The following is a 25128-nucleotide window of genomic DNA, read 5'->3' as shown; positions in this document are numbered from 1 at the left end:
AATTGCACCAAAATAGCTACCCACCTAAGATTCAAATGTTTTCCTGATTACCACATGATAAGCAACAATTGATAACAAAACAAAATAGGACAGAGCAGAAACTACCAAAAAACTCCTTATATTAAATAAACCAATTACTGGGGCGCCCAGGGTGGCTCAGTCAGTTAAGCAGCTACTTCAGCTCAGGTCATGATCTCAGGGGTCCTGGGATCGAGCCCCATATCGGGCTCCCTGCTCAGCCGGGAGTCTGCTTCTCTTTCTCCCTCTGCCTGCCGCTCCCCCTGCTTGTGCTCTGCCCCTCTCTCTCTCTCTCTCTCATAAATAAATAAAATCTTTAAATAAACCAATTACAGTTTGTGTTTACAAGAAGTTGGTATATTAACTCTGAGACAAAAGTGAAGGCAGCCCCAAAAGCTGCCACACGTAAGCACCATCAAGGCTGCGGTAAATTAGCTCTAATTCATGAGACACTTCCTCAGTGAAGGATCCAGAATTTCAGGAAGAAATTTTGAAAGCTTAGGAAGACTTAAAAAAAAAAAAAAGGTAAGCATCAAATCAGTAGATGATGTATGTTAATTTTAGCTGCAGGAGTCCAAAGTGAAGTGTGAAATGAGGAAAGCAGCCAAGAGACACTCATGCCAAAAATGTCCACCGAGTACGCCCCACAGGCCCAGGCACGGGGCTGGGGACTAGCACTTCGGAGATCCCCGCAGAGTGGGAGAAGATAGTGGAAACAGATAAACTTCAATACTACCAGAGAAATTCTCTAACCAATGGCCAACAAAGTGCTCTCAGGCAGAGCTAAGAGAATCTTGATCGAATGACCGGTCCTTGACAACATAAAGCCAGTGAAGGATCTTACGAAGACTTTGCAACAGCAAAGCAAAAAACGGAGTTCAAACTTGGGCAAAAACAAGAAGAATTTATTGACAAAAACTATATTGACAATATCCAATAATGACAACCCAACTGTCTATCAACAGATGAACAGACAAGCAAAATGTGTCCGCGCACTCACACAGGGATATTATTCAGCCTTAAGAAGGAATGAAATTCTGACCCATTAAACAACCTTTAAAATCTGGAATAAACTATTAAAAGAATATGTAAGAACAATCATCATTCACCCTGACTCAACTTAAAAATTAAAAGACAAAGAATTATGGGGGCAGGGGCGGGGAGGGAAGGTAAACTTACCTCTAATTAAAATTAAAGTCTACCGAATCTTTGACAATTCCTGCAGAATGGCCTTACTGTGTTGACGGACCACTGGGGAGAAAGCAGGCATGGGGCGAGAACTGAAGACTTCTGTGCTACTAAGGACCCACTTTACATCCTTCTCCACTTTCAAGGCCTCCCTGTGAGACACTAAAATCTCCATTTTACAAATGATTAAACCAAGGCTCAAAGAGTTTAAGCTAAGCTTATCAAAATTCCCCAAGCTGTTAGTGACAGAGCTAAGATTTGATGTCTGACTCCAAGCCCATACTTTTTCCACCAAACTGTGATGCTAGGATTAACAGTAATTTCCATTCTACACCCGTGTTGCTTTGGAATAGGGAGGGAAAGTTGTGTATAATTATTTGATGAGAACCAAACAATGTATGAAACTAGGCCAACTCTGACCATTCTCATGGACTCCAGAATTTCTAGAGAAAATAACAAATGACCAAACCCAAATTTGATGTTAAAATGTAAGAACCACAGATTAGGAAGAGCCTTCCCAATACTCGGTTCACTCAACACTGGGGAGGATGTGGATAATGCATACACTCCACTTCCAGCCCATCTTTTCAGAAGGCAATTTGGCAATAGGCAGAAAGTAAGTAAAGCCAACAGTGCTAAAGGAAGTCTGGCTAAGGGAGGATTAAGCCAAAGATGTTCACCAACAGTGCTACTCAGCATCACTCTAGATACTCCAGGAAGTGCATTATAACAGGAAAAAAGGAAGAACCCACAAAAAAATGGGAAGAACCAAAATCATCCTTATTTGTAAATACTTTTTCATCCGGAAAACCCAACAGAACTGAATGAAACTGGTACCATTAAGAGGATACAGTACAATGGGAAAAAATAATACACAAGAGTAAGTTACACAAAAAAAACAATCTGCAGAAAACAGAGACAGGTACACTGATGGGCCACTGAGGAATTTCTAAAAGACACGGAGCAGATGGGACCAGACTGATAGAAAAGTACCAAAGAGCCCTTAACTCAGCCAAGCAAAGGCAAACACCCCACTCTCCACTAAAGAGACTCAGGCAACGGCTGTGCACTCTGGGCCCGTGAGGGAAATGGGAGCTTGACCTGGCAGGCTCGCCTGCACGGCCTCCACGGGCCGAAGAGCCACTGGGGTAACGCTGGACCGCCACAGCAACGGGCTGACGGGCAGAGGAGCGAGATTCCCCAGTGATCTGGAAGACTTGCCAGTAGATGGCCGCGAAGTGTGCACTGAGGCCTACCACAGCAGCAGCTCGAGCAGGAACTCGAAGAACTCTCTTCTGGCCTCTCAGGGCCTACGCTCCCCTCAATCTAACAACGGTCCAAAAAGCAATGAAGGCTGCTGCCCTTTCCTCTGTGTGAAACCAGGCTGGATTCTCTTCTCACTGAGTGGCTTTGGTTTTCTGTTTGACATGTTGGCATGCCAACCTGGATGCAAGATTTTTGAGGGCAGGACTCCCATCTCTCCTTGTAGCTCTGTGTTCACAGACATGCCAGTGATTGATAACAATGAAAACAGGAAGAGATACCAATTTTTCCCCACCATGACCACCAGGTCTTGTAACAATTATAGTCTCAGCATTGTGCATGTATCATTCTTGAAGATCAGTACGATCTTCTCATCAGCCCACAGACCCTTTGTGAATACTGTCTTGAAATCAGTTCAACTAGGGGAAACATCAGTCATGTCGGACATCTGTAAACCACTGCATTCTGCTCTCACTGAGGTTAACACCCTAAGTGAGGTAAGAAGTCTTTAGATGGTCCTTCCTCACCAAACTAAGGCCTATTTATGTAAAATGCAGAGTAATGCATTCTATTAAGCATACACCTAAATTCTCTTCATCTAAAAGTTTAGCCTAAACTCAAACTGAGTAAAGAGCAAACAACACTGAGCATGAGTGTTAGTATAATCCATTCAAAAGAAACAACCCAGGAGGATCAAAAAGTAGGACGATATTTATCACATCTTTATTTTAAAATAGTCCCAAATTAGAAGCAACCCAAACACTAAAGTATATTATAATGTATATGCTTGATGGAATACTACTGTCTTCAAAGAAATATAATCACCCAGGTGTCCATCAACAAATGAATGAATAAACAAAGTGTGGTATATACATGCAATGAAATACTAGCTTTAAAAAGGAAGGAAACTCTGACACATGCTCCAACCTGGATGAACCTTGAAGACATGCTAAGTGAAAGAAGCCAGTCACAAAAGACCTACAGTGTGCAATTTCATTTATAAGAGGTACCTAGAGTAGTCAAACTCATAGAGACGGAAAGTAGAAGGGGAGCTACCAGGGGCTGCAGAGGGAGGGGGTAGGGAGTTATTGTTTAACGGGTCCAGAGCTTTAGCTCCGGAAGACAAAGAAAGTTCTGGGAGATGGATGGTGGTGATGGTGGTCACAAAACAATGTGAACGTCCTTGACGCCACTGAATTGTACACGTTAAAACAATTAAAATGATAAATTTCATTTTATATATATTTTACACAATAACAGTATAATTATAAAGAACATATAGAAACATGAAAAATATTTATGCCATGTTAAATTTTCAAAAGCATACAAAGGTGTTTCTAGTCTTTTTTTTTTTTTAGATTTATTTATTTGAGAGAGAGTGCATGCATGCGCATAAGCAGGAAGGACAGATGGAGAGGGAGAGAGAATCTCAAGCAGACCGCCCCCCCCCAGCCCCGCCCACAGCTGAGCACGGAGCCCGACACGGGGCTTGATCTCACAACCCTAGATCATGACCTGGGCTGAAACCAAGAGTCGGTCGCTCAACTGAATGCGCCAGCCAGGCGCCCCAAAGGTATCTGCAGTCTTAATTAAAACTATGAAAAAATGTATATAAGAAAAGGATTAAAAAAAAAGCTCTGGTGAAGAGTTGTAATAATGGTGGAGACTGGACGACTTTCCCCCGTTTATAAACATACTATAATATTTTGCTTTTTATGCTTAAACTTATAAAAACATCAAAAACTAGCACACTAGATATAATACCAAGACAGCAAAGCCACAGTGTCTGCAACCAGAGTTCCCTCATCTGTTTACTCCTTTCTCCATTCATCCAATTCTAAATTCAGGACAAAACAAAAAGATTTTATATAATGCTTAATATTTGGGGGCTAGGCAATGGCCTAAGGACTGGTAGGTAGCGCTGGGTGCATAGAGAGGATTTAATTTTCATCATATTAACAGTTTCCCTCTTACCCTCATTTTCAAGTTTAAGAAAAAAGCCAGTATTTGCCTTACTTGAGCCAAAATTTTCTATCAACACAACTTCTATCAACTTGCTTCTTAGTCATTACTTTAAACTACCTCACCTCTTTTGTGGGAGAAGCGCAGGGTCTAAATAAATAAATAAAGTTTTCATCAAATAAAATTTCTCTTAAGCTGGACAGGCAAGGAAGTGAGCTGGGAAAGAACCAAACCAGGAAGCAGAAGAGAGGATCTGGTCAGCTCCACTGGCTAGGGGCTGGGAGGCCTCAAGTGGAGTGCAGCTTCTCCAAACTCAGTTTCCCATCTGTGAATGTGCAGACTATTTGCTCCACACTTTATCAACAAATAAGAACCAAAAGTGACATTCATAAAAATGCTGTGAAAAGTATAACATACGTTGTAAACTAAAAGGTGATGCCTTGTCAAATTCACATTAACTTGATCTTTCTCTGTGCTGCCATAAGGTACCACACGAAATTAGTCCTTTCCTATATGCTTTTCTTTTACATTATTACTTCTAACTTGTCATTTTGAAGACACCGAGTCTCCCCAGTCCTCAGAACTCCCCGGCTCTGCATTCGTGATGAGAGAAGTACGGCTCAAGGCTTTCTATTTAAGATCTGACATTTCAGGGTCATCCCCCATGGTTTGTGGAAAGAAGCCCACAGAAGAAGAGAAAGGTCAGGTGGGATAAAGGGCTTCCTACGACCTACATGCAACACTCCCAATTTTCATTCAATAGCAGGGCTCTACCAGCACTATTTGAGAATACCACTTCGCTTTCAAATCCTTTAAAGCAGTAATAAATGTGCCCTACCCTTCTGAAGGCAGGAAATTTAGCAGAGTAAGGGGCATGTTCGAGCAGCTGTCCAGAGGGTGTCTTCCACTGTAGCCATGTTTATTCAGGTGCTCATCATGCCCTTCCCCTCAACTCCAGTAATACGGCATACTTCACACAACCCACATGTTCTGAGGAGGGAAAAATGAGTTTTAATTTGAAATATACTAAAACTCAAATGGGTAAAAAACCACTTTTACAACTGATGTGCAAAGTAGATCATGCACAGGGCGCCTGGGTGGCTCAGTCGTTAAGCGTCTGCCTTCGGCTCAGGTCATGATCCCAGAGTCCTGGGATCGAGTCCCACATCGGGCTCCCTGCTCAGCGGGAAGCCTGCTTCTCCCTCTCCCACTCCCCCTGCTTGTGTTCCTGCTCTCGCTGTCTCTTTCTCTGTCAAATAAATAACTAAAATCTTTAAAAAAAAAAGAAATAGATCATGCACATTTGGGAAGATGACAAACCAACACATTTATAAATTCCCAAATTCTCAAATGGCACTAATTTCCAAAATGATCAGGCCACTCTTCTTCACCTTGCAATCACTAAGTGCTACTGTCAAATCTCCTTGGATTACTGCATATAGATTCACAACTCACACAGAGTTTGAATCCCAATTTAATTCCAATTCACAGAGGGTTCTCAAATTCACATAGGGGATCTATGTGTGTAACCAAACAATAAAAATAGGAACAGCTCTTTTTTTTTTTAAAGGATTTTATTTATTTATTTGCAAGAGAGTGCACATGCAAGTGACAGAGCACAAGCAAGGGGAGCAGCAGAGGGAGAGTGAGAAGCAGGCTCCCCGTGGAGCAGGGAGCCCGATGCGGGGGCTCGATCCCAGGACCCAGAGATCACGATCTAAGCCGAAGGCAGACACTCAACCGAACTGAGCCACCCAGGCGCCCGGAACAGCTCTTTTTCATAATCTCAGAAATCAGTGGAGTGCGTGACCTGCCAATGACCCAAAGACCCCAACAAGATAACGACTGCAAGGATGGACAATCCACTGATACATCTTTTTTTTAAATTTATTTTAATTCCAACGTAGTTAATATACAGTGTTATATTAGTTTCAGCTGTACAATATAGTGATTCAACCCTTCCATACATTACCCTCTTACATCTTGATTTAAGTGAATGTGATGCAGAAAGATTCAAATTTAAACTAGCCGATTTTAGGGAAAAAAAGAATTACAGGACTTCTGATAGCAAGCTCTCCCTGTGCATTTAAAATATAATTTAAAATATTTTATTTATACTCAAGTTTTCAAGAATATGTCTCCCACATCAAGCTATCCTGCTTGATTAAACTTCGATCTCTCTGAGTTCAAACAATGCGGATATGAAAATAAGCTATAATGCATGCTACTAAAAAAGACATTTAATTTTAGAAAAAGTAATTCCAGAATTTATTTAGCAGGTTCATCTCCTCAACTTACAGGATTTTTTTTGTTGGTAATGGTAGCATCTTTTTGATGGTAGTGTCTTGGTTTGATTTAGTTTTTAGCTTTATTGTTTCATTTTGCCTGGGTCCTTTCACAATTGGTAACACTTTTTGTAAACTATAGCAGGGAAGTCCTTTCTGCTAAACGTCAATGACCTCAACTGCCCTGTGCCCTCCCACAGCTTACCACGGGTGTCGCCATTTTCCAGGACCACTCTCAGTTCTTCCCAGGAAATTCTGGAACACGAAGAAAACAGTCTCTCTCTAGACACTTGGTTCATAATACGGAAAACCTGAGTGTTGGTGGCCATGTCTGCCACAGGGACTGAGGAATAGAGGATGCTGGTCTGTGACAGAAGAGAATAACTCAAAAGCAGGGAGGGAAGCTAAGAGAGGGGGAGAGAGAGAAGGAAAGAGCCAACAGGACCATTCGTGGAGCGTCCCGGTCTCTGGGTCCTGATCTGAGACCCCGCTGCATCCCTCCAAGATTGCAGTACACAGCTCAGAACACTTCCACTAAGTTCTCTTTTTTCTCATAAGTTCACTTAGGTCTCTTTGACTTGTAACCAAGAAACCTCTAACTAATAGAGGGCTCTACAGTTCTTTCTGTTGACTGTTTTGAAAAAGGCAAGATAGAAACCTACAGGTGGTAGACTGAACCCAGCAGGGTCCGTAGCCAGGAGGCGGCAGGTGCCACCACAGACCCTGCTTCTCTGGCAGGGGTTAAAAACAGGGTCAACTCCGACCTCACACATCCTCACCAGGCCACCACAGTTCAGCTCCTGTAGTTAACACAGCAAGTAATGCTAGGTTAAAGAAGTGAGTTCTTCTCTATGCCACACCCTCGCTTTAAAGTATCAATCAGGAGACACAGAGCCGCCTTTAGGGCACTACTGAAAACCACTGTACCTGGACTGAGAGCCACTGAGCCTCCCAGGGCAAGAGCAGCAAACCAAACCCAGAGAAATGGGGGCACAGTACCTCCATTCCACCTAGCCAGCTCCCATATGGAAAGGAAGTATATTCCAGCCTAAAATCCAAAGGGACATCACATTAGGCAGAGCATGCTAATTATTTTTTATATATATTTGATACATGGAAAAGAAGAATTCACCGTTTTTTAAGTATATCAGAGTACTTGCTAAAAACATCATGATGGTCGCACAACAGCACAAATGTACTTAATTAGCCACTGAACTGTACACTTTATAAATGATTAAAATTATAAATTTTGGGGTGCCTGGGTGGCTCAGATGGTTAAGCATCTGCCTTCGGCTCAGGTCATGATCCCAGGGTCCTGGGATCGAGTCCCGCATCGGGCTCCCTGCTCCTTGGGAGCCTGCTTCTCCCTCTGCCTCTCTCTCTCTGTTTCTTATGAATAAATAAAATCTTTTAAATAAATAAATAAATAAAATTATAAATTTTGTTAACTATATCTCACTAGAATTTAAACAACAAAACACGACACATTTAAAGAGTTACAGAGACAAACTGAACCCCCTCAGTGGCAAACACCGTGCACAGTATTACATGTGAGTCGTGTGAGTAATGTGTTGCCCTGCCATGGGAAACTCAGTACAGAACTGAGACTGATTTGAATGGTCAGTCTGGGTGGGCAGAAAAGAGCTATGGTTTTTCAGAGGGTGGGGATGGAGACTGTTGAACCCAAGCAGACATCTCCTGAAATATAGTAATAATGAAAAATCACTACATACAGCCTTATTTCCCCCCACCTCCTAATACCTGATCAGCAGGGTCTTAACATTACTAATTCCTAGGTATTTCAACATAAACTCCTCAGAAGTCATTGCTGGTTTCCTATCAGCCACAGACAGATGGCAACCCAGAAGAGTCCTGTTCCCATTATGCCAACTTGGCGGGAGGCTCACCTGCCACTACCTGAAACACGGATCCCTCCCACTTGTACACAGAAGGCTCCCAAACACAACTAAAATCCTGCCCGGATGCCCACTGATCAGCATCCTTAAAAGCATGGGGGGGAAGTCTCATTACAACTCCACTAATTAATAAACATAGGGAGGGACTACATCACATCCTGATATAATTACAGGAACACTGCCGCTCTCGTTGCACTTCCACTCTATGGTTCAGGCAGGTCCCCCGCCTGCTTACACTGGGATGGAATCCAGTTTTGCTAATATATCCATATGTATGAGAATCCGAGCAGATCTTAGTGTATCGAACCTGGAGAAAAACCTTTGGAGATGCTAAAAGTTCAATTTCAGATACATTAATGCATCCTTAAAATTTTATTTATAATGAAACCATCTATACTCTTTTTGTAACCCCAACACAGATTTCTTGGCTGCATTTTTTTTTAAGTTAAATGATTCAAACCCTAAGAGAATGCCATTCATTCATAAATTATGCTTAAATTAAAACATATGAAAGCTGCCTCTGTGTGTGTGTGTGTGTGTGTGTGTGTGTGTGTGTGTACTGGCAAGGAGGAAGGAAAGAATCTGGATTATTTACTTCATGTGATTCCAAGCAGAGATGCTCTTCTGTGCTTTCTGGATGCACCTGCTAATCACCAGGGCCTTAACCACTGACTACTCCTTGCCTGCTCAAATCAAACTTAACTCTTTGGAATGTTAAGCCAAGATTTTCTTTAGCAGAGCAGCTTAGCTTAACTATAGCTCACTGCCCTCATGCCATACCCTTCAATGTATTTAAATCTTTCAATGGTTCTGCTTTTGCAATAAAAACCAAAATCCTTAAACATGGCATACAAGGCCCAGCATGAAAAGGAATCTCCCTCACAAAGGCCTCTGCCATTTCCTCAGGGAAGCCACTTCTGACCCTCTGACTAGATCAAGTTCTACCTTTATATCCTGTATGTCTCCTTCATGGTATGAATGAATGAATCAAGCAAGCAAGCAATCCATCATCTGGTAGCTACTACATAAATTAGCATGTCTTTAGGTACAAGTAACCAATAATCCCAATTCAAATTGCCTTGATCAACAAGGAAACTTATTTTGCATAACAAGCCAGAAGCGGGACGCTGGTAGGCTCCGAGGAGTTCTCTGTGCTGTTTTCTTGGCTCTGTCCTCTCCTGCACACGGCTTCATGTTCAGATTGTAGCAAAATGAATGTTAACAGTTGTAGGCACCACATCCAGACAGTTTTCAGAGGGAAAGGGCTATCTAGCGTTGTCATTTCAAGGTTGAGAAGTTTTCCAGAAACTCCTGGCAGACCTCCCTCACATCTCATTGGCTAGGACCAGGCAGGTCTCTTGTTCACCCCTCCAGCAATCACCTACAGCGAATGGGGCCAGCACGAGGGGCTGAAACACATCAGAATTTATCCCTGTGCTGAGGTTGGATCACTTTCTCTGCAGTCACATGCAGACAGAGAGAAGGTCTAAACAAAACCCAATCCCATTACGAAGGAAGAAGGGAAGAAAAGATGGTAGACGTGCACTCAACAGGTCTACTAATTATCAATCTGGGCTATATGCTCTGGTCACCATTACGCAAGACTGCCAACAGAAAACCTCCACCAGCCTCTCCTGCAGTGCATCTATAAACCTGGCAGGACCAGCTTGGAGGGGAGGCCACAGGGCGAGCAAGGGGATAGAGGAAGGGACACAGGACTTTTAATCAGCTGGTGCTGGTTCAAGCCCCAAGACTTCTGCTTAACAATTATATGACTACAGGCAAATCCCTCGGCCTCGGTTTCCTCATAAAATAAGAAATATGTGCTTGACATAATGTACAAGGTTGTCGTGAAGACCAAATAAAATGGCATACGTTGACAAATGCTTTGTAAACTACGTGTTATGCATATGTAAGCAATTATTACTTGCAATGGAAAGTCACAAACCACTGAGAAAAACTCCAGAAAAAATAAAGGCTGACTCCTATCTGGCCAAACAGAAGTAGGTACAATCTACTAAAGGACATTCTGCTTTAAAAATTATATTCCTGGGCGCCTGGGTGGCTCAGTTGGTTGAGCGACTGCCTTCGGCTCAGGTCTTGATCCTGGAGTCCCAGGATCGAGTCCCACATCAGGCTCCCTGCTCAGCAGGGAGTCTGCTTCTCCCTCTGACCCTCCCCCCTCTCATGTGCTCTCTCTCTCTCTCTCTCATTCTCTCTCTCAAATAAATAAATAAAATCTTAAAAAAAAAATTATATTCCTATTGGTTACCTGTGGCTTGATTGGAGGCTTTCCAATATCATTAACTGATTCTAACAGTTGGGATGGAGTACAGCAACACTACAGAAGTTGTCTTTCAGGGGCACCTGGGTGGCTCAGTCGTTAAGCGTCTGCCTTCGGCTCAGGTCATAATCCCGGGGTCCTGGGATCAAGCCCCACATCGGGCTCCCTGCTCAGCGGGAAGCCTGCTTCTCCCTCTCCCACTCCCCCTGCTTGTGTTCCCTCTCTCACTGTGTCTCCCTCTGTCAAATAAATAAATAAAATCTTAAAAAAAAAAAAAGAAGTTGTCTTCCAGGTCTATAGAAAACCAAAGCCAATGAATGTCCTCTTCTCTGCTCCTTCACTGATCTCTTCTCCTAAAACATGCACAGCCATCATGTTTTCAGTGTTTTCTAGATGGAAAAGTAGGGGTGTCTTCCAAGTCAGAAAAGGTTAAGAAAATTTAAGTGTTTTTAGCTAGGAGAAGGGAGACTGATTTGAATGCCCAAGTAAAAGCTACTCATTACCCATGAGAAAGCTCAGCCCAGGGGCGCCTGGGTGGCTCAGTCGTTAGGCGTCTGCCTTCGGCTCGGGTCGTGATCCCACGGTCCCGGGATCGAGCCCCGCATCGGGCTCCCTGCTTGGTGGGAAGCCTGCTTCTCCCTCTCCCACTTCACCTGCTTGTGTTCCTGCTCTCGCTATCTATCAAATAAATAAATAAAATCTTAAAAAAAAAAAACAACTCAGCCCAACTCACATTAACATACTTGAGCTGTGAAGCCTATAGACAGTACGTGCAACGGCATCTAAGGCCCCCCGTTAGTGCTGCTTTTATCAGGCAGTGTGGGCTTGAAGCTGCCCAACAAGGCTTCTGCTCCACTGAATCCCCGGCCTGCCCTCTCCCCCTCCTCTGTTCATCGGTCTCCACTTGAGGCCAGGGTAGAGAGGGGCAAAGAAGCCACAGAGATTTGTAAACCTTTCTAAGGAGCAAGACATGCATTTATCTGATCCGTGTCAACCACATCTTTCCCATCAGGTCCAACACACTTCATCTAGGCAGTAAAGTCAGAAGACCAGTCATTTCTAGCACCAAGATTCTGAAGGGCCAAAGTAGGGTTATTCTGGGTTTACCTTGATGTCTAGAATAAATAACTTATAAATATAAATAACAAATAAAAAACTTCCTCACAGTAAGGGTGCCTTTCTCTCCTAGAGTTAAAAATCAACAACATACCATGATTTTCCACTCTGGTCCAGGCAAAAGAAGAATGAGCTAACAGCGTGGGAGCGAAGACACCTTAAGGAGTTACCAGGAAAGGAACAGGAGCAGCAGAGTCAGTGTGGACAATCTGAGAGGCGTCTCTAGGCCCAAGTTCCGTGTGGCCCCGCACACGCGCAACAGCATCACAGGCAGGACGCGTCCTCCCTCGGGGCAGATGTGTCTCGTGAGACCAGGAATCAAGGACACTCTCCATCTAAATCCCATGTATGTGGGAAAGGACTGTAAACATTCGACACAAACGTGCTGTGAGCACAGCTACTCTCTGGAGCATGTTGCCATTCAGGGCCTGCCTCTTTAAAACCCACCCCATTTTAATACAACATACTGCCCTAGGAGAAGGGCATTGGTGAAAAAACTGATGAAATCTAAAAGAAGTTAAAGGTTAATTAATAATGATGCACAAGTATCTTAGTTTTGACAAATGTTCTGTAGTTACACAGGATATTAACATTAGAGGAAGCTGGGGGAAAGGCATATAGGAACTCTTTGTACTATCTTTGTACCTTTTCTGTAAATCCAAAATTATTCCAAAATAAAAACCTTATTTTAAAAAGTTTTAAATACTTGTCTGCTTAAAAAAGAGAGAGAGAAAAAATAATACATGGAAAACTTTCTAAGCAAACCATCAAAGTCAAAACGTGGAAAAAAGATTGGAAGACTTGACTACGTAGAAAACTTACACTTTTATACATCACAATATGTCATGAACAGATTAAGAGTTGAAAGGCAACCAACAAACTGGGAAAATATACACAAAAGAAAAGGGGTTAGTATCCATAACATAGTAAACTTTTTTAAAAAGTTTTATTTAGGGGCACCTGGGTGGCTCAGTCTGTTAAGCGTCTGCCTTCGGCTCAGGTCATGGTCCCAGGATCCTGGGATGGAGCCCCACATCGGGCTCCCTGCTAAGCAGGGAGTCTGCTTCTCCCTCTCCCTCTGCTTGCCTCTCTGCCTACTTGTGCTTTCCCTCTCTCTCTCTGTCAAATAAATAAAATCTTTTAAAAATTTTTAAAAAATAAAAAAGATTTATTTAGGGGCTCCTGGGTGGCTCAGTAGGTTAAGCGTCTGCCTTTGGCTCAGGTCATGATCCCAGAGTTCTAAGACTGAGCCACGCATCGGGCTCCTTGTTCAGCAGGGAGTCTGCTTCTCCCTCTCCCTGGGCCTGCTGCTCCCCCCCGCTTGTACGCGTGCGCACACTCACTCATTTTTTCTCTCTGTCAAATAAATAAATAAATAAAATCTTTTAAAAAATAAAAAGATTTATGTATTTTAGAGAGAGCCTGCTGTGCGAGGAGGGGAGGAGCGGGGGGAACTCAAGCAGACTCCCCGCTGAGCGTGGAGCCCTGGGCTCAATCCTACATGGAGATCATTACCTGAGCTAAGATCAAGAGTGGGAAGCTCAACCGACTGACTGAGCCACCAAGGCATCCCAGTAAATTTCTTAAAGAAAAAAAAAAAAGACTACATGCCTAGGTGCTCTCTCTGCTACACCTGCCTTCACACACATTTCAAATCTATGACATATCCAAACTCAAATCCAGAGCCTCCATGAACCACATATTTCTTCCCATTCTACCCACTGGCTCTAATTCCCCCTGGCTTGGGAGTTCTGCTAGAGAAAGCAGAGCTTCAATGCAGCATTCCCCAGAGGCAGCTACCTTCTGTTTAATTCATTTGACCAGTCCTAACCAAAGTCTCCTTCTAGAATCCAAAACTCTTTTCCTCTTTATGTTCTGCATTATGTCTAGCTTAGCTACATGGTGCCCACAGTAGTGAAAACAGGTCAAACCACAACCAGAAGTGGGAACCCTGAGCAAAAACAAAGGTGTACAAAGAACCTACATGGCAAACCAGACTCAAAACTTCTACACCAACCAATCAGGTGGACAGAAAAAAGGAAGCAGAAAAGCCTTTGCCACAGGTGAGCAGCCCTCTCCCACTTAAGAGCCCCATCTACTTGAATTTCTAGAGATTCACAATCAAAGAAAAAGCATCTCTTTAAATAAAATACAGTTACATCTAGGGGCACCTGGGTGGCTCAGTCGGTTGAATATCTGACTCTTGATTCCAGCTCAGATCATGAGCTCAGGGTTGTGGGACTGAGCCCGCACTGGGCTCCATGCTGGGCATGGAGCCTGCTTAGGATTCTCTCCTCCTCTCTCTCTGCCCTTCTACACCCCCCCCCCATTTCTCTCTTTAAAAAATATCCATTTAAATCTAACTCAGAAGTTTATATTCAAACCAACCTATCTTAGTAATTTACTGGTTGTTTTTCCTGTTTTTAAATTTAGAAGGGGACTGAGAATTCAAAGAGAGAATATATAGAGATATATATATATTCTCAGGGATAAACTCCAACACCCCCAGTGGATGCCTGAAACCGCAAATAGTTCTGAACCCTATTTATGTTATGTTTTTTCCTGTATGTACTTACCTGTGATAAAGTTTAATTTATAAATTGAGCCCAGTAAGAAATAAGCAATAAGAGTAAAATAGAACAATTATGACAATATACTCTAACAAAAGTTATGTGAATGTGGTCTCTCTTCCTCTCTCTGGAAATACCTTGTACTATTCTCACCCTACCTGTCGTGACGATGTGAGATGATACAATGCCCACGTGGTAACGTGAGTGACGCAGGCATTGCGGTAGAGCTTCAGGCTACCAGGGACCTTCTGGTGCTACCTCAGAAGGAGGATCATCTATTTCCAGACTGCAGTTGACAGTGGGTAACTGAAACCACCAAAGGCAAAACCGTGGATAAGGGAGGACTACTGTACTTCTTTCGAGATGTCCCAATATACATATCATTTATATTAAGTCACAGGGAATATATTAAGAATATTAGCCATAATATCATATTAAAAATTAAGTAAGCAGAAAGTTATAAATCTCATGCAACACTGAAGTTCCACATATAAAATACACAGGCCAAGAAACAAAATATTTTTCACACAGAAAAGTGAGTGACCGTGATTAAAAACAGTGGACTAAAAATTCAGTGGTTAAAAGTCTGCATCCCAATTGATTGACTATCTTCACCCAATACCCCCAGGCAGATCTCTATTACCCTACTTGCATGGAGTTTCCCAAACTATGAGAGAGTTCACTTCTCAAAATCATAGTATGTGGTAACAATACTTAAGACCAGGTAGACACAAAATGAAGAGAAAGGGGTTAAACCAAATCCTAACTTCTGGAAGCTCATTCATGATCTAATTTGTGATTAAGTCCAGTCTTCCCAGCATGCCTCCTTCTCCAGACATTTCACCTTGGGTCCACTTTACCACTCATTAGCATCAAACGAGGTTCAACTCAAACCAATTTTGCTAGTCATTAACAATCCAGTGAAAGGTTTGATAATAACAGAATAAAATTTAAAAGTTGAAGTAACTGGCTTTAAATTGACCTCCACAGAATATGAGCATCTTTCACATGACAGCGTTTACCCTATCTCCCACAAAAAGTTTTGGCTGTCTTATATTCTTAATATTCTCACTCTGACTTAATATAAATGCTACGTAGGGACATCTCAAAAGAAGTACAGTAGTCCCAGAGAAACAAACTGAGCTCCCCCAATCAAGCACATGCCACCTTTCTGTGTCATGCAAAAGGCAACTTCACCATCTGAACATGGGTGAAGGACAGCCAAAGAGATTGCATTGCTATGACCATTAGTCAGCCGAGGAGACCGCATTACATGCAACACAAAGAAAGCTAAGAAAGGGAAGACAGTGTGACATCCCCGGGCTCTCAGAATTAAAAAAGATACTCACACCATTTCTGAACCATACGATCAATCTTGAGACTTCTCTATTTATTCACAGTAAACTTATTAACTCATAGAAAGCCGATTTCAAAGCACCTTCTAAACACTATTGCTTCTATATATGCCTCTGCACTTTTAGCCTAGGAAGCATTTTTAGCCTAGGGAGGACCTACAATGGTACTTAATGTTTCTCCAGCACATTTCTTGCACATAAATACACATAAGATACAAATACTACTCACCATATTGTACCACAAAATTTTTCAAAAACATTAATTTTAACTGATGAAAAACTTAAATCTATTTCATAGAGTGGTGAAATTGTGAGGCTTGTTACTGGCAGTGATTAGTTAAAATTAAAGGCTGACATAATTAGAGAAAACTGAACTGTGGTGAGCTTTGCGGCCTGCATGTATCAGCACTGGGCTCTCCCCTGATAACCACCATCCTGGCTGCCGCAGCCGTCACAACAGTGAGGTGGAGGGAGATGCAGAATCACACACAAACAGGGTGCCATAAATCCAAAAAGGCTGGGACCTGATGCTCTAGTAAGCTCTACCAGATAGATTCTGGGCAGCACCCCAATCCTATACTATTTAATTCATTCCCAAGCCCCTCAGAATCAGAGCTGGGTAAGGAGACAAAACAATATGCGTACGCCACTTGCCTTCTCACCTCTGTCACAGTATTTAAAATTATTACTGATGAATAAGATAAGCAAACTGTGAGGTAGCTTTGCTAAGAACTGTGTTTTTATCCAAGCATTTCAAATTATTACAGAATTTTTAATTCAGATATCAGAAAATTAGTCCAGAAAAGTTAACTTCCTACAGAGGGAACTCAGGACGGGTTTCTCATTTCACAGGAAAAGATGACAAGAAAAATGAAAAAGATTCAAACTATTTGTAAGGGCTGGAAAAATTCAGTGACTGGAGCTCAAACAACATTCATCTACCTGGCTATGCCCATGATTCAACCTCCTTCAACCTATTCCTCTGAATTAAACATGGGTATCATTTTCTGAAGGCAGTCCTCTCTAATTTGACAAATGTTGATACACAGTTAAATTTTCTGATTATTTAACAATTCACAACAGTAAGTCTGGTTGCCTAAAATGTCAGCTTTGGTTGACCAGGGTTTTCTTTTTTTTTTTTTTTAAAGATTTTATTTATTTATTTGACAGAGAGAGACATAGCGAGAGCAGGAACACAAGCAGGGGGAGTGGGAGAGGGAGAAGCAGGCTTCCTGCAGAGCAGGGAGCCCAATGCGGGGCTCGATCCCAGGACCCTGGGATCATGACCTGAGCCGAAGGCAGACGCTTAACGACTGAGCCACCCAGGCGCCCTGACCAGGGTTTTCATTCACAGCATAAGCCCAACTTCTTATGATGCATGTTTCGATATTCTAACCGCTGGAGCTGAATCTGTCCATCTGGTTTTATGGCTAAGCGGGTTGTCTGAAGCTTAAAAAGCAGATTATGCACAAAGATAATCCTGCATATTCTCAGCATACGGTAACATCACCACTGATCAACTTTTCAGGAATACGAGACCGGTCCCAGGACTAACAGCTCAGCCTGCTGCTCACAGAGGACCTCAGACACTTCTATGCTAAGTAACAACGTCATGTGTTTCCCCGGGGAGGTACATACACTCTTAATAGCCGAGTATGAAGGAAAACAATGTAGGGAACAACAAAGGTGGTACCGAAAGGGTTTTCTACACAAGACTCCTGATTTCCCCTGCTAGGGACTGAAAATTACACTCACACAAATCAGGAGTAACTGCCTCAGAAGTTTAAACTAATCGTCCCTTTGTCATTTGCAAGAAACTGGTAAAGGAGACATTCGGCAGGATGAAAGAGCTCAGTGACATCTGTCTATAACATTTAAGTGGAATTTGAAAACATTGAGAAAAAGTTTTTAAAAGTAGATATAAAAGAGCCTTTAAAACCCAATGTTCCAACCAGTAATTAGCTGGATCAACAGCTGAGACTTAAAAGTAAAGGTGGAGACTTTTGTCATAAAAATTATTCAATAAAAAGGCCAACTTCGGGGCACCTGGTTGGCTCAGTCCGTAGAGCATGGGACTCTTGATCTCGGAGTTGTGAGTTTGAGCCCCACACTGGGTGTAGAGATTACTTAAAATCTTTAAAAAAAAAAAAGGTTAAAAAGGCCAACTTCTGGGACACCTGGGTCGCTCAGTTGGTTAAGCAACTGCCTTCAGCTTAGGTCATAATCCCAAAGTCCCAGGATCCAGCCCCACATCGGGCTCCCTGCTCAGCAGTGAGTCTGCTTCTCTCTCCCTTTGCCCCTCCCCTTGCTCCTTCTCTCTCTCAGATAAATAAATAAAACCAAAAAAAAAAAAAAAAGGTCAACTACTTAGCCTTAACTAGACATGAAAAAACCAAAACAACAAAAACTTTAAACCTGTGGCTCTCACTCTGCCCATTCCAAGCTGGGAAGAGATACCTATATGTCAAGACTACCAAAAAGAGAGCACAAATAACTGTAACAGAACACCTTATACTATGCATTTCCAAACCCTTTCACATCCATTAAGGTCTAAATTAAGTCTTTCATTTTTCAAAAGTAAGAAATTAGTATCTTAAATTGTAGTGTGTGCTATCTTTCTCAGAGCTCTTTCACACCCATATTGACTCTAATTGTGTTTTTGATTAAAAATAACCAACAGTGAGGGGCGCCTGGATGGCTCAGTTAAGCGTCTGCCTTCGGCTCAGGTCGTTATCCCAGGGTCCTGGGATCGAGCCCTGCATCGGGCTCCCTGCTCAGCAGTAAGCCTGCTTCTCCCTCTCCCACTCACCCTGCTTGTGTTCCCTCTCTCGCTGTGTCTCTCTCTGCCAAATAAATAAATAAAATCTTTAAAAAAAAAAAAAAACAACAGTGAGAAAACTGTTCAAATAAGTCCATATTATCTGCACAGCACCTCTGCACACCTAGAGAATAATTCGATACTCTCTACAACCTACTACACCATTACTATCGGAGGATGCCCATAAATACTACTTTTCATTTCTATTCTTAAAATTCTCTTTCAAGGGTGGGTATCATTGACAGCCCACAAGTGCAAGACGTCTATTCCTACTCAACTGACATCAGAGAAATATATTTGGTCCTGAATTAATCAAATTTAAAGGGAAAAACAGCATAAATTTTAAAATCCATAAATAGCCCAAAATTTTAATTTCAACCCATTGTTTTCTATAAAAGCAAGAAACCAAATAGAACTGACACACTGGTAGAGCTCCTATCATGCCAAAATGGGATGGTAAAAGGAAAAGAAAGACCAAGCTTATCAGAGTTTCCACTAATTTATGGAGATGTGGTAATTAATTCAACATTTTTCAGCAAAGACTGTATTTAATTTTAAATAAATATGTAGTGGCATTTATCTCCTGTTTTCCTAGAATGTCTTCTCCTTTCTTTAGCTAAAAGCACCCCAACTCTCCTTATAACTCCTCCTGCATTCCATAAGGTCTTTGTGAAACAATTGAGAAAAATCATACACATACACACACACACACACACACACACAGAGCAAATTACCCAAACTAGGCCAATTATAGCCCCTCTCTCCAGGAAAACTGAATCTTATTACACAAGAATGAAACCAATTGGTGCAGCCTTTGAGAGATGGCGACGAAACAGACCATCCGTTAGGTGGTTCCCAAAGCCTAGGTCCTCACAGGCCTGGTTCTTGGCATCCAAAGCCTAGTTGTTCAGCATTTTCTATGCCTATATTTTATGCAAGTGCTACGTTTACAGTTCTGTAACCTGCCTTTTTAAATCAGTAATATATCATAGGCATCTTCCAGACTAGAAATAGTATAGATCCATATCATTATTTTCAATGGCTTCATGGAACCAAAGTACCATAATCTATTTAATCAATTCCTTACTCAGTTATTTACTATATAATTGCATATATTCAGTAGTTCTTTATTATACACATATATATTTGCATTACATAGTTCTTTAGGATAAATTCCTAAATATGAACTTGCTGGATTAAAAGCTATGCAAGTTTTCCATTTTGATACATAATACCAGCTATTTAGAATGAGTGCATCAATTTACATCTCTGCTAGAACAAAGAGTACACATTTCCCTTCAACTTCACCAGCACTGGAAATTACTATCTGCCTTACTCCCCTTCCAAACTGAGAGATGCCCAAATATTAAGACTACCAAGAGAAGTTACAAAAGAATCTTAATAATATAATACTTTACATATATTATGCTTTACCAAATCATATCACACCTAGTAAGGTGTAAATTGAGTATGAATAATATTGCCAACACGGGGGCACCTGGGTGGTTCAGTTGGTTAAGCATCTGCCTTCGGCTCAGGCCATGATCCCTGGGTCCTGGGATGGATTCCTGCGTCGTGCTCCCTGCTCAGCAGGTGGCCTGCTTCTCCCTCTGCCTCTGCCCTTCCCCCCACTCACACTCTCTCTCTCTCTCTCTCAAATAAACAAAATTTTAAAAAATATATTGCTAATATATTAAAAATGGTGTCTTAGTTGGCTCAGGCTGTCATAACAAAATACCATAGACTGATTGGCTTAAACAACAGAAATTTATTTCACACAGTTCTGAGAGCTGGAAGTCCAAGATTTAAATGCCAGCAAGGTAGGTTTCATTCTTGAGGCCTCTCTTTTGGTTTGGAGGTGGCTGCCACCTCACCATGTGCTCACATGACCTCTTCTTTGGGCATGACTGAGACAGGGGGCACCAAGCTCTCTGGTGTCTCTTCTTACAAGGGCACTAATCCGGGCGCCTGGGTGGCTCAGTTGGTTAAGCAACTGCCTTCGGCTCAGGTCATGATCCTGGAGTCCTGGGATCGAGTCCCACATCGGGCTCCCTGCTCAGCGAGGAGCCTGCTTCTCCCTCTGACCCTCCCCCCTCTCATGTACTCTCTCTCATTCTCGCTCTCTCAAATGAATAAATAAATCTTTAAAAAAAGGGGCGCCTGGGTGGCTCAGTCGTTAAGCATCTGCCTTCGGCTCAGGTCATGATTCCAGGGTCCTGGGATCGAGTCCTACATCGGGTTCCCTCCTCGGCAGGAAGCCTGCTCTCCCTCTCCCACTCCTGCTGCTTGTGTTCCCTCTCTCGCTATCTCTGTCTCTGTCAAATAAATAAATAAAATCTTTAAAAAAAAAAAAAAACAAGGGCACTAATCCTATCATGAGAGTTCCACCCTTATGACCTCACCTAACCCTAATTACTTCTCAAAGGCAGCATCTCCAAATACCATTACACTGCAGGTTAGGGCTTCAACACATGAATTTGGGGAGGACACATTCTGTTCATAACAAATGGCATCTTATCATTGCTTTTAATTTCATTTTTTTTAATTACTAGTGAAATTGCATATTTAATATGTTTATTGGTCATTTATTTTTCCTTTTTTTTTTTCCTTTGAAAATGGTCTGTTCTGATTCCAAATCTGGAATAGGAAGGGTACAAGATGAGCCTGGAATATCTCATCATAGCAAAAAGCAAAGAAGCTACTATGCATTATTAGAGGCATGTCATAAGGATTTGCAGCCAACCTGACTAAGCCTTAATCACAAAGACAGGGCAATTTGAGCATCAAAAGGAAACTAACTGAAATGTTCTGAAATGCATCATAAGTGCTATAATAGAGGTGTTCATAAAGATAACTCCAAAAAAAGAGAGAGAGAAACGCTCATCTGTCACCACTGGAGGATGCTAGGGAAATAACACTTGATTTTGGAAAGTGGTAAATAAAGGGAAATAGACATTTTCCCCACCCTTCCTATACAATCTATTCCTCAGGGTGAACCCTATATATTCTTCCATACAGCAAAATATACCACCATACCACCATAATAACATTAGCTAGGATGTAAAAACATCATCTGCATCACACGCAAATTTCAAAAAGGTGTACCCTATGTCACAATCCACATGCAAGGGAAATGACAGGACCCAGCAAGGACATAACATACATACTAGCTTTAGTCCCTATGAATCCTATATATTTTAAAGGTACTATGCACTAAATAACTAATTTTCCTATTTTAACACAGGTATCTACAATCCCCAGTGAGAGTTCCTGATCATCATGAGGTTACCATGATTGTTAACACTCAGTATAAGATTAAGAATGTTTCTAAACAAAATGTGATATACACATACATATGTGGTACATACATATACTAATGGAACATTTATTTATCAGCCTTAAAAGGGATGGAAATCCTGACACATGCTACAACATGGATGAACCCTGAAGACATGCTAAGTGAAGTAAGCCAGTCACAAAAGGCCGAATACTGCATGACTGCATTTATCCAAGAGGCCCAAAGTAGTCAAACTCATGGAGAGAGAAAGTGGAAGGTTGATTGCCAGGGGCCAAGAGAGGAGGGAATGAAAAGTTACTGTTTAATAGGTACAAAGTTTCAGGAAGATGAAAAGTTCTGGCCGTGGATGGTGGTGATGGCTGCACAGCATTGGGAATGTACAAATGCCACCAAACTGTTAGGATGATAATTTTTTTTTTTTTAAGATTTTATTTATTTGTCAGAGAGAGAGAGAAAACATAAGCAGGGAGAACGAAGGCAGAGGGAGAAGCAGGCTCCCTGCTGAGCAGGGAGCCCGACGCAGGGCTCGATCCCAGGACCCTGGGACCATGACCTGAGCTGAAGGCAGATGCTCAACCGACTGAGCCACCCAGGCGTCCCAAGATGATAAATTTTATATGTGTATTTTGCCACAGAAAAAAATAGTATGTTTGGTATGTTAAGATTTAGTAAATGAACTTACATTCTCCCAGCCAAAGTAAAAGAAATTTTACATTTTAATTACATATTCCCTGCTGTCTCAGCAGTCTAAGGGCAAGTGAACAATTTCAGTAAGGTAATACTGAAAACACTTCACAGACCCAAATAGGAACCAATGCAATAATGAAATCAAAGTATTTCGTAACAGAAGTTTTACTCAATTTTTAATGAATTTTTATGAACCACATGCATTGCTGGCCCACTCAATCTATCTCCAGTCATTCTCCACACACAGAAAAGAACAGGAGGGACACTGCAATTGATACTGTAAATGCAGCGGAACAGATGAAGAATAACGTCCTAGCTTCGCCATGCACATGGTAGGCACTCAGTAAACATTCCTGATTTCCAGTACTCAGTGAATCTGCAGTAAAACCAAAAAGTACACCTGGGCTTCACGTTCTGTCCGGTACACTAGCTAGTGAGAAGGCGGACACTGCACCGGAAGGAAGGCTGCTGTCTTTACCAGTCTTCCATTACTTGGGATCTCGGGCATTAAGGGCTGAAACAAGTTTCATGTACCATGGATCTTTTTATAGGTCAAAGAGTTTTGTTTTTTTTTCAATTCAGAGTTTTGGTGGAAAAAAAAATGCGTGAATAACCAAACTGCCACACTTACAGCTCCATATGAAAACAGAAAGTTCAATATGATACACCCATCCTTTCTAAATGAAGTCAATTTTAAAGTATACGGTAGAAAACACATTATTATTATTTCTCAGGCACAGGAAGCAATGCTGGCTTTCTACTCTTGTCCCCTGCCTGGAAGCTCCACTGTGTTAAAAATTTTCCCCATATGACTCCCTCTAACTCAGGTCTACATACTTCTAACTCTAGAGGTCAACCACCTCTCCTATCACATGAAGATCCTGCTTTCACGGCCCTTACTAAAGCACTTAAAATTCTTAAAGAAAATTCACATCTTCAACTCTTTCCTATAAATTAAGTATTATTCTTTAAATTGAGGAACTAAACACTAGATTTGGCTTTTCACAACGTATTCACATATTCATTTCCACAACAGTAAACTATCAAGACACAAGGGGGACGCCTCAGGTCCTCCCAGTCTGAATGTGGCTATCATTGCACAGTGTTGAGATCAGCTTCCAAAACGCCCCACCAGGCAGCCAGGAGGCTGGGCGGCCACTCTCTGGATTGCAGTGTGGCTATGTGCAAGGTGCCCTGTCACTACACATCCATCACAACCTCAAACCCCAGCTATCTGATGCTGCCGGGCCTGTGGATGCGCACTCTCCAGGACCACAGCACCGGACCCAGTGGCCTTGAGGGCAAGAACTAAACTCCAGCTAAGAAAGGGAAACCCAAGACACAGAGACAGAAAGAAAGGGACCCCCGCAAAGATAAATTTTTACATTCTTCAAAACTTTAGAAATGATTTTTCCCTGTGCTTTTTCAAAAATCTGCCTACTGGGCGTCCTTAAGGCACAGCTGAACTGCAAAATACAAACAGGAGAGCCCCCAAACACAGAAATCCGGGAAACAGCTCCCTGCAAGGGAAGCTGACAGTCCCCAAGAAGAGAAATGTTAGGAGACTTTCTGATCACCACAGCAATTTAGCAGGTAAGTCACATCCATCCCCGGTAGGACTGTGTCACCCTCATTTCCTTCCACAAAGCTAAATGGCCCTCACCTTTCCAACCTTGAAGTGGTGTGACAGGAAAAAGTAGACACCTCTCCCTGCTAATTGCCCAAGCGGGTCAAACTTCAGAACCGGCATCATGCACTTTGTTTTTAAGCGCAGGGAAAAGAGGAAGGGTTGGTATTCTGAGCGGAATCTCCGTGATTTGCCGGAGGAAAAGGCACAGACCAGACAGCAGAAGCGCCAGCATTTTCCTGCAGCTGCGACGACAGGTGACCGGGCCGCTTTGCAGACACCCCGCTCGCTCGGGGGTTTCACCGAGGTGGGGCGGGAAGGAAGGGGAAGGAGGGAGGGAGACAGACTGGAGGACGAGAAGGTGGACAGAGACAGGGAGGGAAATCCACTCCATCCAGACGTTGGGGAGGAAGAGGAGGAGCACAGCCCCGTCTCCCTGGGGAAACCGTTTTAAGGGATTTTCTCTCTCCACAATTAAGAAAAAAAAAAAATGGCTCCAAGCCAAACGCCTCCCGATTTACACACACACACGCACACCAAGCTCTATTTCGCCCCATTTTCCTGTACGCTGAGACAAAAGGCTCAAACAGCGAAACAGCAGCCAGCGCCGCCCGGAGCCCGGTGTCCGCCACCCTCTCCCACCGCGCCCTCGGCAGAGCCCACCCAAGCGGCCCGCCCGCCGCCCCCCCGCCCGGGGACCGGCCCTCCCGCCGAGCCGGGGCGCTGCCGCCCTCCCGGCCC

At 42.6% G+C, this 25128-nt stretch overlaps 1 protein-coding gene across 2 annotated transcripts in view; it reads right to left on the bottom strand.

The window, feature by feature from the left end:
• Nucleotides 1–25128, bottom strand: part of LOC118001793 (tubby-related protein 4) — a 238822-nt gene that overhangs the window by 213090 nt on the left and 604 nt on the right. The gene's annotated exons all lie outside the window — the stretch shown is intronic.

This window comes from Mirounga leonina, unplaced genomic scaffold (assembly GCF_011800145.1).
Source record: "Mirounga leonina isolate KUSES-001 unplaced genomic scaffold, KU_Mleo_1.0 Mir_54, whole genome shotgun sequence".
NCBI lineage: Eukaryota > Metazoa > Chordata > Mammalia > Carnivora > Phocidae > Mirounga > Mirounga leonina.
Note: the sequence above shows the minus strand (reverse complement) of the source record. Positions and strands in the feature narration are given on the sequence as shown.